The sequence below is a fragment of the Rana temporaria genome, chromosome 1, assembly GCF_905171775.1.
Source record: "Rana temporaria chromosome 1, aRanTem1.1, whole genome shotgun sequence".
NCBI lineage: Eukaryota > Metazoa > Chordata > Amphibia > Anura > Ranidae > Rana > Rana temporaria.
The window spans coordinates 159,698,200-159,717,324 of NC_053489.1; the positions used below are offsets into that span (position 1 = coordinate 159,698,200).

Genomic DNA, 19,125 nt, shown 5'->3' on the forward strand with positions numbered 1-19,125 from the left:
CTGCATCGTTTAACTGACAATTGCACTATCGTACGACGTTGCACCCAAACAAGTTACTTCCTTTTTTCCCCCCACAAATAGAGCTTTCTTTTGGTTGTATTTGATCACCTCCTGCGGTTCTATTTTTGCACAATAAACAAAAAAAAAGTTTTTTTTTTTTTTTTTAAAGCAATATTTTTTAACTTTTTAGCATAATCAATATCCCCCCAAAAAAAAAAAAAAAGTATGTATGTATGTATGTATGTATGTGTGTGTGTGTGTGTGTTTCTTCCTCAGTTTAGGCTGATATGTATTCTTCTACATATTTTTGGTAAAATCGCAATAAGTGTATATTAATTGGTTTGCGCAAAAGACTTGTTCAAAGGCAATGTATAATTTAAATATATATATATATATATATATATATATATATATATATATATATATATATATATATATATATATATATATATATATATATATAAATATATATTTTTTACATTTTGCTCGAAATCATTAAAATGTTATATACTGGGTGGCGTGGCATCCGAGCAGCAAGATGGCCAAATTTGCCTGAAACTCCGTTTGGCCGCTGGGGTAATCCATCAACATCGGAGCCATCGCTAGCCCCACACCGCTTCTGAAATCACCATCGTGCAGCCAGAAAGCGGTAGCATGGCACGCCTCTGAAAAGCCCCGCCACAGCCTTGTAAATTGCCCGGATTCTTCAATAAGGTAGGCCGCGGGCTTCAACAAAGGAGCGCTTCACACCTATTTACGTCGACAGAATGGCACGGCTGGGCAAATGGACGTGTGTATATATACACGTCCCCTTTAAATATGCGACACGCTCGTGACCCTGTTGCGAGCTTCGTGACTGTGCCCGCAGGACCCGCGGACTCGATGTCCACCGATCATTTTACAGAGCTGAAGAACGGGGAGATGTTAGTGTAAACACAACATCTCCCCGTTCTTCCTAGTGACATGTCACCAATAGTCTGTTCCCTGTCATCGGCAAGCCACACCCTCTAACAGTTATGTATGCGTTTACACAAGTCCCTGTTCTGGTTCTCGTGCCCACGACCGCCGGTTATGCGCATCGGCACCCCTGCAGTGCAGCTGGCGCGTGCGCACGCCTGCTATCCTGCTTAAAAGTAATTTCTATATAAAAGTTAGATGCCTTAGTCTCCTTTCACACGGGACAGACTCTGTAATGTGCATCCGCCTGCTCAGCAGGTAATCTCTCCGCTGATCCCCACTGAGCAGGTGGATGACAGGTTCGTGCCCACTCACTGTGCAGAGACACAACCCCGCTGTTCTCTATGGGGTAGTCGGATGGAAAAGTTTTCATTTGACGGTCATCCAATCCACCAGACTAATGGGGAATGAATTTTCCATCCATCTGTTTTTGGGATGTCGGCAGGTGTCAGGAGACACATGTGCTCCGACATCCACCGCTCCATAGAGGGCAATGATCCCATATTTGCCTTCCCGACCCAGGGGCAGCCAGTGTCAGACACTGTACTTGGAGATTCTCCTCTCCCTGCGATCATCACTGCACTCCGACATGACATGCATTCAGCAGTTTAGAGGGGACCTACTTGATCTGGGTGATAGAGTGTAAAGATGGAGTCCTCCATGTGTGAATATCCATCTTCGCAAAATACCATGGTGGACGCTCATGCTGCGCACTCTGAAGAAATCGCATGGTTAAGGGACAAGGTAGCCGACCTAGAAGATCGGTCTAGGAAAAATAATATTAAGCTCAGAGGGATTCCTGAGTCTGTGATTGACACCCAGCGGCAACAGTTTGCCCATGACCTATTCTCCCTGGTCCCATCCATGACAAACCTGGATCTAGCTATTTACAGGATCCATAGACTGCCTGTTATGTACTGGAACGTACCTTGTAGCCAGAGCCTAGTGTGCAGGAGGAGGCCTCTCTTACAGCCCCGGCTCTAGAGCTGCTGGAGTTGGGACAGCAAGCTCGGGAGCGCGGCGAGGTAGGAGTGCCTGGTGATGATAGCAGCCCGGCACCAGTGGTGGTCCTTCGGGACGGTGGTTGTAGGAGACAGCGTCTCTGGAGCTGGCACAGGCACTGGATAGCAGGAGCTGGTGAAGCAAACCGGGTTAGCAGATAATCAGGTGGGTTAGGCAAGCGTAGTCAGATTCAGGCACAGGGTCTGGTAACGATGGGCAGGAGAGCAGAGCGGAGTCAGAGCAAGCCAGGGGTCGGAGTGGAGAGGGTCGGATGGTCAAACGGAGCCGGGTCGGTTTGAGGTAACAGGTTACAACATGTCACAAGTTTCACAGATACAATGCTGCAGATGAGACAGCAAAGTGTCACTGCAGCTGCTTGCTTTTTAAAGGCTGAGTGGCGCCAATCGCGCATTAACGTGCACGCGCGCGTTCCCGCCATCGTGCACGTGCGCGTGTAGTAGGCGCATGCACGCGCATACGAGCGCGCACAGATGCGCGCATTTGGCTCATATCCGTGTGCATGTGGGACGCGCCTGCGGACATGAATAGGCGATTGGTGCTGATTCTGACCATCAGTAAGTGTGCGCATGCGTGCACGCCGGAGCCTATTGGCAGGTCCCTGACACTGCCTAAGCCCTCTTTCCTCCCTGACAATGTACCACGGGATATACTACTGAGTGCATTTCTTCCTAGCTAAAGAGATGATTATTTCTGCGTCTCGGCAAGCAGCCGGCCTCCCGGAGTGTCTTTCTGCGATTCTACTGCTCCCTGACCTCTCACAGCATACTCTACAATGGCAAAGGAACTTGGAAACAATTACGAAAGCACTGTGTAACCACAAAATTCTCCACAAATGGAGATACCTTGCCATGTTCTCCACCCACAATGGAGCGACAGTGAGAATAACTACCCTGGATGAGGGTCTCTGTGCCCTTCAGCAATGGAGTATCCTTCCTGACCCTCCTCCTGTGGCCTCCCACCATCATCAACCCAAAACCTTAATCTCCGATTGGCAGGTGGTCTCCCGCAAGTGGTCACCCAAAAAGAAAACGAATGGCTCCTAATCTATTATACAAAGTTCGCTTTACTCCTCATTCGTGTTTTTCCAGTACAAGCCCACTGGTTCCATACATTGTGCAATCTTTTGCCCAAAACACCTGAGGGATATATAACCACTGACCCCGGACATGCCTCCACTCACTAGTATCACCATTACCCTGAAATGCCTTTCCCTTAACATAAAGGGCCTCAACCACCCTACCAAGAGGTTCTCCCTGTGGAAAGGGGCAAACAAGGTCAAGGAAGACATTGTTTGTATACAGGAGACTCCTTTTCATAATGCAGCCTCCCCTAATTGCTCACACAGACTATCCACACATCTTCATGGCCAGCGTTCCAGAGAAGAAAAGGAGTGTCATGCTAGTCATCAACAAGTCTGTGCCCTTTCAACTCAAGCACTCCCACCTAGACTTGGATGGCAACTTTATTATTACAGGCGACCTTTAACTACAAGCTGTACACTTTGGTCAACATATACGGCCTGAACTCGCTTCAACTCAGGTTCCTGGGAAAACTCTTTAAGACCTTTGCTTCATGTAAATTTTGCCAACTATTGATGTGTGGGGATTTCAATCTCACAGTGGACCCACATATGGACTTCAGCTCCCCCACCAAAAGACGTTCCCTCTCATTGAGGGACATATTCCACAAAGAGGAGGTCTATGATATCTGGAGGTGTCAACACGCCAACGAGAGAGACTATACGTTTTTCTCTTCTAGACAGCATACGTATGCCTGTATTGACATGTTTGTATCAGACAGGTGGCTACTCCAGAGAATTTTCTCCTAGATATAACATGGTCAGACCATGCTGCTATTGTGGTTATGATAGAAGAATAGGAACCTACTTGCAGGTCCTCGATTCGGCACTGTAATGTGAAAACTTTACAAGATACGTTTTATCCAAAGCTATCCTTCAGCATCTCAGAGAATATTTTCCACCAATATAAACTCTGACCCTTTCATGTTATGGGTGGCACACAAGGCCTTTAGACGGGGCATATGTATACAGCTAAATTCCTGAGCCATGAAACAATACAACTCTATCCTTGCTAAACTCCTATCTGACATGTATGACTTTGAAGTCGGTAATAAATCCACACTCTCCCACACCACCTCTTCATTCCTTTCTAAATTATGGAGGGAGTTGCATTCCCACCTCGCTGAACATTACGATAGACATCTCAGGAGCCTCAAACTTACTTCCTATGCTGGCTCAAACAAAGCAGGGAAATTTCTAGCAAACAAGCTCAAAGCTACACAAGCGCGCTTCTGTATATCTCGCCTCGTTCATCCCTCTCTCAACCATAAAATAAATTCTCAAGAGACGGCGGATGAATTCGCAAATTACTATTTGGGATGTCCTGATACCACTTTTTTTGGACCGAGTACAAGTACCGATACCGATACTTTTAAAAAAAAAATGTGTCCATGTGTCCCCAAATGCAGCCTTGTGCCCCCCCCCGAAATGCAGCCTTGTGTCACCCCCGAAATGCAGCCTTGTGTCCCCCCCCCCAAATGCAGCCTTGTGTCCTCCCAATGCAGCCATGTCCCCAAATTCCGCTTTGTGTAGGTCTCCAGTGGCAAAGAGAAATCCCCCCCCCCCCCCCAGTCTAGTTGATCAGCGCTCGGGGAACATAACAGCTTCCATTTGAATAGCTGTGTGTTCCCTGCTGCGCTACATCATATAATTAATATCTATCTATCTATCTATCTATCTATCTATCTATCTATCTATCTATCTATCTATCTATCTATCTATCTATATATATATATATATATATATATATATATATATACTCAACGTGTATGTATGTTCCAGCATCACATCCAAACGGCTAAAGATATTAACATGAAACTTGGCACACATGTTACTTATATGTCAGCAACAAACATAGGATAGGTGGTTTAACCCTTACCCACCCCCATTTGCCATGGTCGGGGTTTTTCTTTAAAGTCCCATTCAACTCTATGGGAAATACATGTTACTTCATAACTTCCAAACGGCTGTAGATATTTCGATAACACTTGGTCACATGTTACTTATATGTCCACTTATACTATAGGATAGTTAATTTATCCCTTAACTACTCCCATTTGTGAGGGTCGGGGTTTTTTGTTTAAAGTCCCATGCAAATCAATGGGAAATGTATGTTCCCACATAACTTCTGTACGCCTGGAGATATTTCAATAATACCTGGTACACATATTACTTACATGCCAAATAAAAATATATGACAGTTAAATTAACCCTTACCTACACCCTTATATAAAAGATGGGTATATTTATATTACTATGATTTTCCTCCCCAAAAGGTTAAGATAAGAAGACCGGGCAACGCCGGGTATTCAGGAGAGAGAGAGAGAGAGAGAGAGAATTATAGCCCCTCCCCCTTGTCCGGGCACTTTGATAGACAGATCACCCGTCCAATCCTGGGATGGGTGATCTGTCTATCGAAGTGCCCGGACAAGGTAGAGGGGCTATATATGACATGCGGCGGGGAACACAGCTATTCAAATGAAAGCTGTTATGTTCCCCGAGTTCTGATCAACTAGACGGCGGCGGCAGCAGCTCTCCTCTCCTCCAGTGGCATGTTTTACATACCCGAGAACTGCTCTGCTCTTCGCTTCCTCTTTGCCTTTTCTCGGTCTCCTCTACGACCGCTCTCTGCTCCCTCTCCGCCCCCTCTGAGGGTGAAAAAAAAAGTATCGGTAAAGCATCGGGAGCATTTACGCGAGTACAAGTACTTGCGCAAATGCTTAGTATCGATACCGATACTAGTATCGGTATCAGGACAACCCTAATTACTATAACTCGCTTTATAATCTAAAAAGACCCAAATACTCCCCAACCCTCCGCCCCTGACATCCAATGCTTTCTATCTAACTTAAACCTCCCTACACTGTCAGAGGAACATCTCCAGATGCTCAACTCCCCAATATCAGAAACCGAGATTACCAACGCCATCTCTTCCCTACCCAATGGGAAATCTCCAGGACATGATGGTCTACCAAACGAATATTATAAAAATCTTTAGCCAAACTTTTACCCCACATTTAAGAGATGCGTTATCTTTTATTTTTGCAAATCTCTTTGTTTACTTATTTTTTTATGGGGGGAAAAAAAAATGAAACATACATACACATATACAATATCTTCACATTATACATTTAACACGTAAACATTCCATTTCACATTCATTTCACCTAACTCATATACCTTTTTCACCCTTCTTCCTCCCTTCTTTTATTCCATGATGTGGCTATCCTCCCCTTAGACCTCATTTTAACCTGAAGCTGTCATAGGATTTTCTATCCAGCTTTCCCATACTTTTATATTTCTCCCCATGACCTCTATTACAGTATGTTTCCCTGTACAATGGCAGATTTGTATTTACTAGATTTTTCCATTGTACTATCGAGGGAGCTTCTGCCTTTTTCCAGTTTAAAAACTATCGCCTTTCTAGCATAAAATAGTAATAAAACCCAGCTGTGTCCCACAGAGACGTGATCTTTTTTCCTACCAATCCTGATCCCGCGTACACACGATCATTTTTCGGCTTGTAAAAAACAACGTTTTTCAGCCTCTAGAATAAAATGCATTTTTTTTCCAACTTCATCATTAAAACGACGTTGCCCACACACGATCGTGAAAAAAAAAATGCTCTAGCAAAGCGCGGTGACGTACAACACATACAACGGCACTATAAAGGGGAAGTTCCATGCGGATGACGCCACCCTTGGGGCCGCTTTTGCTGATTTTGTGTTCGTAAAAGACGATTCCCGCTTTTCTGTCTGTAAGGCTGCTTTCACATTGCAGCATGGAGCCGCGGTGACAGTATAGCCGCTCTATTTGTTGCGCGGCTATACCGTCGTGTTTACCACGATATTCGGGCGCTAGCGGTGAGGTTTTAACACCGCTCCTGTACCGCGGTAAAGATGCGGCTAGCAGGACTTTTGGAGCGCTCCTGCTAGCGCACGGCTTCAGTGTGAAAGCATTCGGGCTTTCACATTGAACACTACAGGGCATGATTTTTCATGCGGTATAGCAGCGCTATTTTTAGCGCTGTACCGCATGAAAAACGCCCCAATGTGAAAGGGGCCTTACAGCGTGATAAATGTGCTTACTCCATTACGAACGGTAGTTTTACCAGAACGAGCGCTCCCGTCTCATAACTTGCTTCTGAGCATGCGCGGGTTTTTCACGTCGTTAAAGCCCACACATTAAACATTTTTTTTTCAGGTTGTAGAAAATAATCAACGTGGTTAAAAAATGGAGCATGTTCGTTTTTTTTTTTTTTTTTTTCAGAACCCGAAAAATGCTCTGAAGCCCACACACGGTCATTTTAAATTACATTTTTAAAAACTGTTTACAACCCGAAAAATGATCGTGTGTACGCGGCATAACGGGCAGATTTCTGCCTCCTGTTCCAGAACTATTGATGTTATACCAATCACTCTCAGGACCTCTCTCCAAAATGCTACTATCTTCAGGCATGACCAAAATATGTGCATAAGGAGATGCGTTTTCTAAAGCAACTCGAACCTCCTCTTTCTCTCCTGAGATGATAAAGGCCCAGGTTGTGACCTTGCCTTAACCTGGAGAAAGACCACGCTACTCCTGCTAATTTTCGCCCAATATCTTTACTGAACACAGATGTTTAAGATTTATGCTAAGCATCTGATGCTTGTCTTGCCTTTCCTGATTGGAAAGGACCAAGTGGGTTTTGTCTCGGGTAGACAGATGTCGTATGCAACAAGGAGAATCCTGAATATCATACACTATGCCGAAGCAAATCGAACGCCCTCTTTTCTGCTGTCGATTGACGCAGAGAAGGTGTTCGATAGGGTTCATTGGATATACATGTCTATGGTATTAACGAAGTTTGGTTTCAATGGATCTATGTCTGCTATCTTAGCACTGTATTAAAATCCTTCCACTCAAGTCAATGCTTCTGGTTTACTATCTAAATCCTTCACTATATCTAATAGTACCGGACAAGTCTGTCCACTTTTGCCCACGATCTTTAACCTAATAATCGAACCACTGGCTGAAGCCATTCTCTCAAACCCACATATCATGGGCTTTGATATCCAAAAACTTCTCCATAAAAGCAGCCTCTTCGCAGATGACATTATCCCGAGCAATCCCTACACCAAGCTTTGCAAACCTTGCTGGAATTCAGTCAAATATCATACTATAAGTTTAATGCTTCAAAATCTTTCATTCTAAAATTGGGGATCACCAAAGCCAAGCTCCGATCTCAGCTCCCATTCAAGTGACGTTTTCAGCGGATTCAATACTTTCACACCTAAGCATTGGGGGCGTCGGCGGTAAAGCACTAGCGGCAGTTCGGTGGTGGTGCCCATTGAGTTTAATGGGCAGGAGCCCTTTATGATCGGTGTATACTCCGCTCCTACAGCCCTGAAAAGATGCAGCTAGCAGGACTTTTTTTTTACCATGCTGCCAGCACACCGCTTCAGTGTGAATGCCCTTGAGCTTTCACATTGAAAAGGAGAGTGAAAGGAGAGACTCATTCAAGGCGTTTTGCAGGTGCTATTTTTAGCATTATAGCACCTGCCAACCGCGCTAGTCCCTTCCAACTACAAACCCTTGGGGCCAGATTCACAAACAGCGGCGCAAATTAAGTTACTCAAAACGTATGTCATTTAAGTTACGGCGCCTTAATTTTGTGTTGTAAGTGCCGTATCCACAGCGCATTTGCGCCCCAAATTGCACAAGCGTAACTTCAATCCCGAGGCGTAAGGCAGGATTATTGCAAGTGGGAAGGAAGTGGGCGTGCTCCATTGTAATGAGCCGTGACCCCATGCAAATGAAGGGCCGGCCGTACTGCGCATGCGCGCATGAATCTGCACCTCACTGGGCATGTGCAGAACTTGGCTCGGCGCAATCGGTGAGATAGGAAAAAGGCCAAGCGTACTTAGTTTGACAATCGCCCTATGTATAAATAGCCCCAGACAAACACACTTCCCTTGCAAAAGTACATCCCTGTGTTCCCCTTCCTAGAGCACGTTGCTTCTGCTCTGTCTGTTGGTGTGTGTTGATGAGGTTAGTGTTAGTTAAAAGATTTGGAGGAGTAGTAGAGTGTAGTAGTTGTGTGTGTGTGTGTGTGTGTGTGTGTGTGTTTTTTTTTTATTGTTTTTTGTCTGAGTGTATTTTCTGTTTGTTTTTTCGGAGTTTGTTTTTGAATTTGTATTAGCTGTCTGCTTGTGTGGTTTGATTTTTGTGTTTGTTTGTTGTGTGAGTATTTTTGTTTGTTTGTTGTGTTTGTTTTTTGTTGGTGCTGAGTGGTGGGTGTTATGGCACCGAAGCGCAGGAAGCTGAATTTTTCTACCGCAGAGAAGCAGATACTTGCTCGGGCACGATATGGGCGTTATTTGCAACACCTCCCCGGCCAAGAGGAAGGAGATCATCCAGAAAATCACGGATCAGATCAATGCGGCAGGGGGGGGGGGAGACGAGGACCCCCAGTGGGATACAAAAGAGCCTGGTCCGTGACAAGATGGCCAAGATCAATGCTCATGCCACGGGCACTGGAGGAGGCCCAGCCTGCCCTGTCAGGCTGAGTGAGGAGGAATGGGCAGTGGCCCGGTGTTTCCACCCACAGCAGGTGGTGGGCCTGCCTGGCTATCAATCTGATTCTCCTGTGCAGACAGGTAAGTTTTTGGGGTTTTTCTGGTGATTAGCATGTGTGGGTGGGGGAAGGGAAGATGTGCCAAGTGTGTAGATCCTCCAACCTGTGATTGTTTTGTGTCCTCCACAGATGGCCCGGAGGTTGCTGGGCCATCAGGCCAGGAGGTTGCTGGGCCATCAGGCCAGGCTGCTGCACCATCCCCTGGACAACAGGCTGCAGAAGAGTCCAAAGAAGGGCAGGAGTCCCCAGGGGAGGGGAGTGGCCACACCTCCCCTCATGAGGAGGTTGAGGGGGAGGAGGATGAAAGGGTGGAGGCTGAGGATGAAGATATGGACATTGCCAGGCAAGTCCTTTTGGCCTCGGATTTGTTGACCCTTGAGGCTACCCCTGAGGCTGGCAGCAGTCAGGCCACCATCAGGGGTAGACCCTCCCACTCCTCCCCCAACAGGCCTCAACCCACAACGGTCTCTCTCTCCCCTCCTCCCAGGCCACAAGCCTCAGCTGCAGGCAGGATGGCGACCCATGAGACCAGGGGGGTGGCCGAGCGTCTGCCGGCCAATCTGCAGAGGGACAATGCCCGGCAGACCCGCAATCTGGGGCAGATCAAACCGACTCTGACCCAGATGGAGGACAGCCTGGGTTCAATTAAGGAGTCACTCACTGATGTGGCCACAAACTCCTTGGCAGTCATCACATGCATTTGTGACCTGCAGACCGCCACAACAGGCGTGGCCCAGGAGGTCAGTGCCCTGACCCAGGCTGTCCAGGACAATACCCGGGCTGTCCAGGCCAATACGGCTGCCCTCGCTCTGTCTGACCAGGATAGCAGTGGCTTTGGAAGGCAGGCCAGCAAGAGGACAGACACCAGGGGAGGCTCCTCCTTCCTTCCCCTGCTCACCCACCCCCCCAGGATGATCCTCCTTCCCCTGCTCACCCACCCCCCCAGGATGATCCTCCTTCCCCTGCTCACCCCCCCCCAGGAGGCTCCTCTGGTTGGCTGTGGGCGCCCCAGGCGTAGCTCACGCCGCCGCCGTTAATTTTGCAGGGTACTTTTGATTTTTTTTTTAAGTATACTGTACTTATGATTTGTTTAATGTGTGTGGATGATGTATGAATGTTGGGGTGGCATTCCTGATTAAATAAGGGTGTCACCCTCAGTTTTGGTGGAGTAGGGATCCCCAGGACCAGGGAGAAGTGATCCCAGGTCCATGTGAATGGTGTATGAATGCACAGTGACCTAATTGGAGCCGTGGCGTGGCGTTGCTGCTCCCAAGTACCATTGGGGGTACTTGGATCTAATCCAATTAGATGTGCATGTGATGTGTCTGTGCTAGGGACCACAGTGGGTGTGCATTCATGCATTCTCATTGTGCCATGTTTAATGTGTGTGTTTACTGTGCAAAGATGCCTTCTGCGAGGCGTCTCCTGGCTGCTGTTCCCTCAGAAGAGGGGGTACCCTGGGTTAGGGGGGGATTGTCTGGTTCGGGGGTCAGGTCATCACGGATGTCAATCTCCAGGCCCCTTCTCACTGCGAAGTTGTGCAGCATGCAACATGCACCGATGATCTGGCACACAAAGTTTGGGGAATACAACAGGGTACCCCCAGACTTATCCAGGCATCGGAAACGGGACTTCAGGAGGCCAAAGGTGCGTTCCACCACTCCACGGGTACGTATGTGTGCAGCATTGTAGTTTTCTTCTCCTGGGGTTTGGGGGTTCCGGTATGGAGTCATAAGATGGGGTCCCAGTGCATATGCAGAGTCACCTGGAAGGGAAAAGACAGGAGGATGTTAGTCATGCATGTGCCCCTCGTGATGTCTGCATCATGGGGGGTGGGACAGTCATACCTGACACCCATGTCTCTCACCAACCAGCCAGCTGTCCCCATACACGTTCTGTTCCAATTCTCTGGAGATGTTGCTGTGACGGTATATGTAGCTGTCATGGCTGGATCCTGGGAATTTGGCACAGACGTGCCATATGAGGCATTGGGCATCCACTATCACCTGTACATTGATTGAATGCCAATGCTTCCTATTGCGGTACATGTGCTCTGTCTCATGGGGGGGCTGTAGTGCCACATGTGTGCAATCAATGGCCCCGATGGTGCGTGGGAATCCTGCAATTTTGAAAAAATCGGTCATTGTGTTCATTCGCTGGACCTCCTGGGAGGGTTTGATGAATTGATTGGCCATGCGTCTGAGGATTGCAGGGACAACCTGGTGCACACATCTGCTAATGGAGGATTGTGACATCCCAACCACACCTCCACTTGTGCGCTGAAAAGAGCCAGTGGCAAGGAAATGGAGTGTTGCCAGTACCTTGATCAGTGGCTGCACTGCATGTGAGCGTTGTGTTGGGCTGGTGAGGTCATCCTGCAGGATTGTGGTTAATTCCATGATGGCTTCACGGTTGAATCTGAAGTTGCGATACACCTCAGAAGCAGCCATGCCAAACACATCTAGGCGTCTGCGGTATACCCTCTCCTGTGCCCTCCTCCTCCTCCGTTCCCTCCTCCTTCTTTGCGCCTCTAAAGTCACTAGTGCAGTTATGAGCATGGATGGCCCTGGCATGTTGGCAGACAGATTGTAGTCCGGCAAGTGTGTGTGCTCAGCTCTTCCTTAACCACGGTGTTTAGTCGGTGTTTACGAGACAAAACCATTTTTTTTTGCTAGAAAATTACTTAAAACCCCCAAACATTATATATTTTTTTTTTCTAACACCATAGAGAATAAAATGGAAGTCATTGCAATACTTTTTGTCACACTGTATTTGCGCAGCGGTCTTACAAGCACACTTTTTTTGGAAAAAATTCACTTTTTTAAATGAAAAAATAAGACAACAATAAATTTGGCCCAATTTTTTTATATATTGTGAAAGATAATGTTACGCCGAGTAAAATGATACCCAACATGTCACGCTTAAAAATTGCGCCCGCTCGTGGCATGGCGTCAAACTTTTACCCTTAAAAATCTTGATAGGCGACGTTTAAAAAATTCTACAGGTTGCATTTTTTGAGTTACAGAGTAGGCCTAAGGCTAAAATGAATGCTCTAATGATCGCGGCGATACCTCACTTGTGTGGTTTGAATACCGTTTTCATATGTCGGCGCTACTCGCGTATACGTTCGCTTCTACGCGCGAGCTCTTCCGGACGGGGCACTTTAAAAAATTTTTTTTTTGCTTTTCGCATTTATTTTTATTTTAGAATTTTTAACACTGAAAAAAAAAAAATAATTATCACTTTTATTCCTATTACAAGGAATGTAAACATCCCTTGTAATAGAAAAAAACATGACAGGTCCTCTTAAATATGAGATCTGGGGTCAAAAAGACCTCAGATCTCATTTTTGGGCTTAAATGACAAAAAAAAAAAAAATGTTTCTTTAAGACGCTGGGCGGGACTGACGTTTTGACGTCACTTCCGCCCAGCGGAGATATGGGGACGGGCGAAGGAGATTTTTCCTTCAGTCTCGTCCCCGCTCAGCTGCCGGACACATCCGATCCCCTCCGCCGCTACCGACGGCTCCGGTAAGCGGCGGAGGGCGCGGGAGAGCGGCGGGAGGGGGGGGCCCTCTCCCGCCACCGATAACGGCGAATTCGCCGCGGAGACCGCCATTATCGTTAACACGGCCGCCCACAGAAGAGATGAATATCTCGATTGTGGCAGCAGCTGCTACCGTTACCGAGATATTCATCTCTAAAGTGAGGACGTATAACGACGGTGGGCGGTCGGCAAGTAGTTAATGGTGTTGCTTTAGCTGACCTTTACACGGCTGGTGTAAAATTAGGGCTGCTTTTATAAAGTGTAACTTCCCGCCGGGAAACTAACAGAAGCGCACAGGGCGTAATCTACGCCGCGCACACTTAATTTTGTGAATCGCCTTATCTCCCTCATTTGCATCTTTGCCTATCAAAACAGCGGAGTGTCTAGCTTATTTTGCGTGCGAAGAAGCGCCGGTGTAATTCTTTTATGTAGGACGGAAACACCTGGATTTCAGGCGTATCTCGTTTTGAGGATCAGGCGCAAAGATACGCGCGGCGCTAATTTCAATTACGCCACGCATCTCGAATAAGTCGGCGCATCTGCTTTGTGAATCTGGCCCTAGGTTTCTAAGATCGAAAAGGAGCTACAATGTCTAGCACAATTCAAATTATCCTGGTATGGCAGGCTAGCAGCTCTAAAAAGTAATATTATACTTCTTTAGATCCTTGAGCATACCCGTACCGAACCTTTACTTCAAAGCCTTGTCGAGTACAATTCAAACGTTTTTATGGCAAGGGAAAAGGGCCAGATGCCCACAGTCAGGCCTAATCAAACACAAATCGGTAGGTGGTGCAGGTCTTCCGCACCTAAAGGACTACTATTGGGTTACTGTACCAGATCAACTTAGCACTGGTTTCCTCTCAATAACCACTCTCCTTGGGTGGAATTGGAGACAGCCTGTTCCTCCTGAGCAACAGTTGGCTAGGAAAATAACTTCCATCTCTACCCTTACCAATGCAGGCTTCTTTATTGGCATAGAGGCACCTTAACCACTTAAGCCCCGGACCAATATGCTGCCTAAAGACCCAAGGGTTTTTTTTACAGTTCGGGACTGCGTCGCTTTAACAGACAATTGCGCGGTCGTGCGACGTGGCTCCCAAATAAAATTGGCGTCCTTTTTTCCCCACAAATAGAGCTTTCTTTTGGTGGTATTTGATCACCTCTGCGGTTTTTATTTTTTGCGCTATAAACAAAAATAGAGCGACAATTTTGAAAAAAATTCAATATTTTTTACTTTTTGCTATAATAAATATCCCCCAAAAACATATATTAATTTTTTTTCCTCAGTTTAGGCCGATACGTATTCTTCTACCTATTTTTGGTAAAAAAAAAAATCGCAATAATCGTTTGTCGGTTGGTTTGCGCAAAATTTATAGCGTTTACAAAATAGGGGATAGTTTTATTGCATTTTAATTTTTTTTACTACTAATGGCGGCGATCATTATGTCGGACACTTCGGACAATTTTGACACATTTTTGGGACCATTGTCATTTTCACAGCAAAAAATGCATTTAAATTGCAGTCTTTATTGTGAAAATGACAGTTGCAGTTTGGGAGTTAAACACAGGGGGCGCTGTAACATTTAGTGTTCACTTTGTGTGTGTTTACAACTGTAGGGGGGTGTGGCTGTAGGACTGACATCATCGATCGAGTCTCCCTAATAAAAGGGATCACTCGATCGATGCGCCGCCATGTTTACATACGGCTCTCCCCGTTCTTCAGCTCCAGGGCGGCTATAAACGAATAGCCGCGTCGTTGTCCCGGATCGCTCCCTGAGGCTTAAGGACCGCCGCATGTACCGGGGGGGTCCCTATCGGACCCCCGACCCACGTCAAGCAGAGGACGTATAGGTACGTGCATGTGCCTGTCCGTGCCATTCTGCTGACGTATATTTACATGAGGCGTTCCTTAAGTGGTTAACTCCCCCAAATTGTAAAAAGAAGCACCCATTACCCCCGCTTCCAATACATATCTTTTGAGTCCCTAATTCCGTCTTTCTACTAAAGCTTTATTTCGATATGGTATATCGGATGTATCTGACCTCCTGAATGAAGACATCCACCTTAAATTGGAACAAAAGTATAGCACACCTGCCCAACTAAGGCCCCGTACAGACGACCGAACATGTCTGCTGAAACTGGTCCGCGGACCAGTTTCAGCAGACATGTTCGGTCGTCTGTACAGCCGAGCGGACAGGATTCCAGCGTACATTTGCCCGCCGGGCCTTTTTCGAGCGGGCAAATATTTCTAAACATGTTTAGAAACATGCCCGCTGGAATCCTGTCCGTCGGACATGTTCGGTCGTCTGTACAGACCTACCGTACATGTCCGAGCGGCCGCCATCCCTCGCATGCGTCGAATGACTTTGACGCATGCGTGGAAGCATTGAACTGCCAGGGCTGCGCACGTCGCCGCGTCATCGTCGCGGCGACGGCGCAGCCTCGTCGCCGCGTATCGAGTACGCGCGGATTTGCGTATGATGGTGTGTACAGCCATCATACAGAAATCTCCGGGGCAGACATGTACGCTGAAAACGGTCCGGCGGACCGTTTTCATCGTACATGTTTGCCCGTCTGTACGAGGCCTAAGAGTTACGTGCCACTTCCTTTACTAAACATCCCCCTCCCAAACTAAATCTCCCACCTAAAGCCTGGAACTTCTTCACCCAAGTTCCGCCCAACATAAGGGGTATCTTTTTTTTTTTTTTTTTTTTTTTTTTTTTTTTACTCTATCCTCCAGGATAAGCTTACATTTGGTAAAACCAAAGCCATGTTATTATGGGAACGAGACCTCCATATCCCAATCACTCCCCCTCAATGGTGAACTGCCATAAAATCTGTTTTTAAAGCCTTGCATTGCACTAACCACTTAGAGTTGGCTTTAAAAATCACCAATAGATGGTATATTACCCCAGCTAGAGTGGCCAATTGTTCTCCTTCCTTATCCCCCTTATGCTGCCTTAGTTGTGGACAGGTAGGCAACCTTCTACACCCTGTCTGGGGATGCCCCAATCTCACCATCTTTTGGAAACAAGTCTTCCAATTACTCGCTGATTGCACTGGGATCCTGCCTTAGCCATACTCGACATTGGAATATATCTATATCCAGCAGAGCTCTGATCTGTGGTTACCCATATTTTGGTGGTACGAAATTGGAAATCTAATCTCACCCCAAACTTCTCGGACGTGGTAAAGATGGTGGACCAAAACGATATATTTAGAATGCCTTCTTGCAATTTAATACCTTGCAATATGCCACCTTTGCCAAGTCATGGAGTATATGGAAAAGGAATAAGTGAAGTTTTCCCACTAGATTATGCAATGCAGTTGTTTCTAAGCTGTACTGCAATTTTTTGTACTTTGTATTTCTTGTTTTTGTTTTTTCTTATTTTGCTTTAAATGTTTGTTCTATGCAATTTTTGATAAACCAATACAAATTATTGGGGGGGGGGGGGGGGCGAGTTATATACTACCTTTTCAGCATAATAACGTTAACATATTAAAAAAGGAAATTGGTGCAGACATTCAAACAATGCTTCCAATGGTTGATGATCTCATCAATTCAAGATTTGTTTTTTGCTGATGAAGGTTTACAATGAAAAAGCAGACTATGGCTGGTTTTCATATAGGCGGTCTGATCAGATCCGCCTGTCAGTTTTTCAGGCGGACCGGATCGCACCAGCCATTGCTCTCTATGGAGCGGTGGATGTTGGAGCACATGTGTCTCCTGACACCTGCCGACATCCAATCCTGTCCGCCAAAAACGGATGGATGGAAGATTCATTCCCCATTAGTCTGGTGGATTGGATGACCGTCAAATGGAAACGTTTCCATCCGACTACCCCATAGCGGGGCTGTGTCTCTGCACAGTGAGCGGGCACGAACCTGTCATCCACCTGCTTAGTGGGGATCAGCGGGGAGATTACCTGCTGAGCAGGCGGATGCACATTACGGAGTCTGTCCTGTCTGAAAGGGGACTTGGGCATCTAACTTTTATATAGAAATGACTATAATGCCATTAATAATCTTATTTTGGACTCGTCACCTTTGCAGCAGTAACTATTATGAATAATGAGAAATAACAGAGTAGACCTGGGAGCTACTTTTTTTTTTTTTTTTTTTTTTTTTAAACTACAGATAATTTCCCCTGCAGCTAATGTGGTAAGCCCAATCATATGCTTGTTAACCACTTGTCGCCATCATTATACTGCAGCAGGTCGGCATGATCCCGCAAGCTGGCATATCTGTATGTTGGCTTCCTTTTAAGCGGGATAGCAGGCGTGCGCCAGCTGCACTGCAGGGGTGCCGATGCGCATGACCGGCGGTCGTGGGCACGAGAACCAGAACAGGGACGCGTGTAAACGCATACATAACTGTTAGTGGGCGTGGCTTGCCGTGACACGTCACTGATTGCTGTTCCCGATGACAGGGAACAGACTATTGGTGACATTTCTGTAAAATGATCGCGGGACACCGGTGGACATCGAGTCCGCGGGTCCTGCGGGCACAGTCATGAAGCTCGCAACAGGGTCGCGAGCGTGTCGGCGGCGTGCGCAACCACACGGCCGGCATATTTAAAGGGGACGTAAAAGGGGACGTGTATATATGCGTCCATTTGCCCAGCCGTGCCATTCTGTCGATGTAAATAGGCGTACGGCGGTCCTTAAGCCGTTAAAGCGACAAAGTGCCGTATTAAAAAAAAAATGGCCTGGTCAATGAGCAGCCAAATCTCCCAGGGCTGGAGTGATTAAACATTTCATCAGTTGTGGAATGTTTTACCAACACATTGATTTTTAGATTTGCAGCAATGAAGCTTTAATTCTACATCATTGCTGGCATGCAGGTAGAATTATTTATAATGTAAAGGAATTTCTTATGTTTATGTATCATTTCCTAGACCTAGGGAAAAAAAGTTAACAATACTGGAATACAAATTACAATGTACCTTTTACTAAAAGTGTTTAGTTCCCAGGGTTTATATTTGACAATCCGATTTTATACATCCGACTTTCCGTGGTAATTTATATTTTGCATTATGACCAAACATATGTCTCAATTTAAAGTTAACTTGTGCTTTGCTCATGTAAAGCTGCTGACCTCCCCATAGGCTTTGTTCATTCATTCCTGGAAACTAAATTACATACTTGTTACTCCTGGGTATGGGGGAGTATTAGACTCCCCTCACCCCCATGTGATGGCAGCAATTTGGTCACTCGGGTACAAAGGTACTCGGGTATCACGGCTCTGGCCAATCACACAGCCGGACCATGCAAACCCAGAAAAAAGACCAGGGGAAGATGCCAGCCCTCTCAGCTGTGTGCCACTGGATGGCTTTGTTCGAAGGTAAGTATTTCATAATTTGCTAGTATGCGATGCATACTGGCAAATTATGCAATTGCCGCTTTAAAAATGTCAGCAAAATAGTGTGTGCTGTGCAGAAATGCCAGCTATCACCACAGGGTCAATATGACTGAATGAATGTTCAAGCACTAAATGTGCCTAGCAATTTAGGTGTGTTTACACACATTATGCGCATTGGGCTTCTTTCTGCCAAAATGCTCCTTTCTTGAATGAACAAGTGATTTATTTTTTTTATATATATATTATTACTGCCTCTTAATGTGATCTCCTATATGTGCAAGGACACATAGGCGGGCAATTGGAGGCAGAAACAGAAGTCAAAAGCCTCTAACTGCCCAGCGTACGTGAGGCCTAATTCTGTTTTCGCCCAGGGCTAATATCTCTCTTCTCAATAAAATCACGATTTAAAATTCTGTATACTAGTTTGGATTTTGCACTGACCCGTCTTATTATGCAGTTGTTGCACTGGCAACTTTGTCTGTCCCTCCTAGTGCTGCCCCTTTATGATGCCATGTGTCCTTTTATGTCTTTTTCTATTATTTTT

The 19,125-nt window shown here is 46.2% G+C and overlaps 1 protein-coding gene across 3 annotated transcripts in view; it reads left to right on the forward strand.

The window, feature by feature from the left end:
* The window catches only part of ISOC1 (isochorismatase domain containing 1), a 78,171-nt gene that overhangs the window by 35,522 nt on the left and 23,524 nt on the right, over positions 1-19,125 (forward strand). The gene's annotated exons all lie outside the window — the stretch shown is intronic.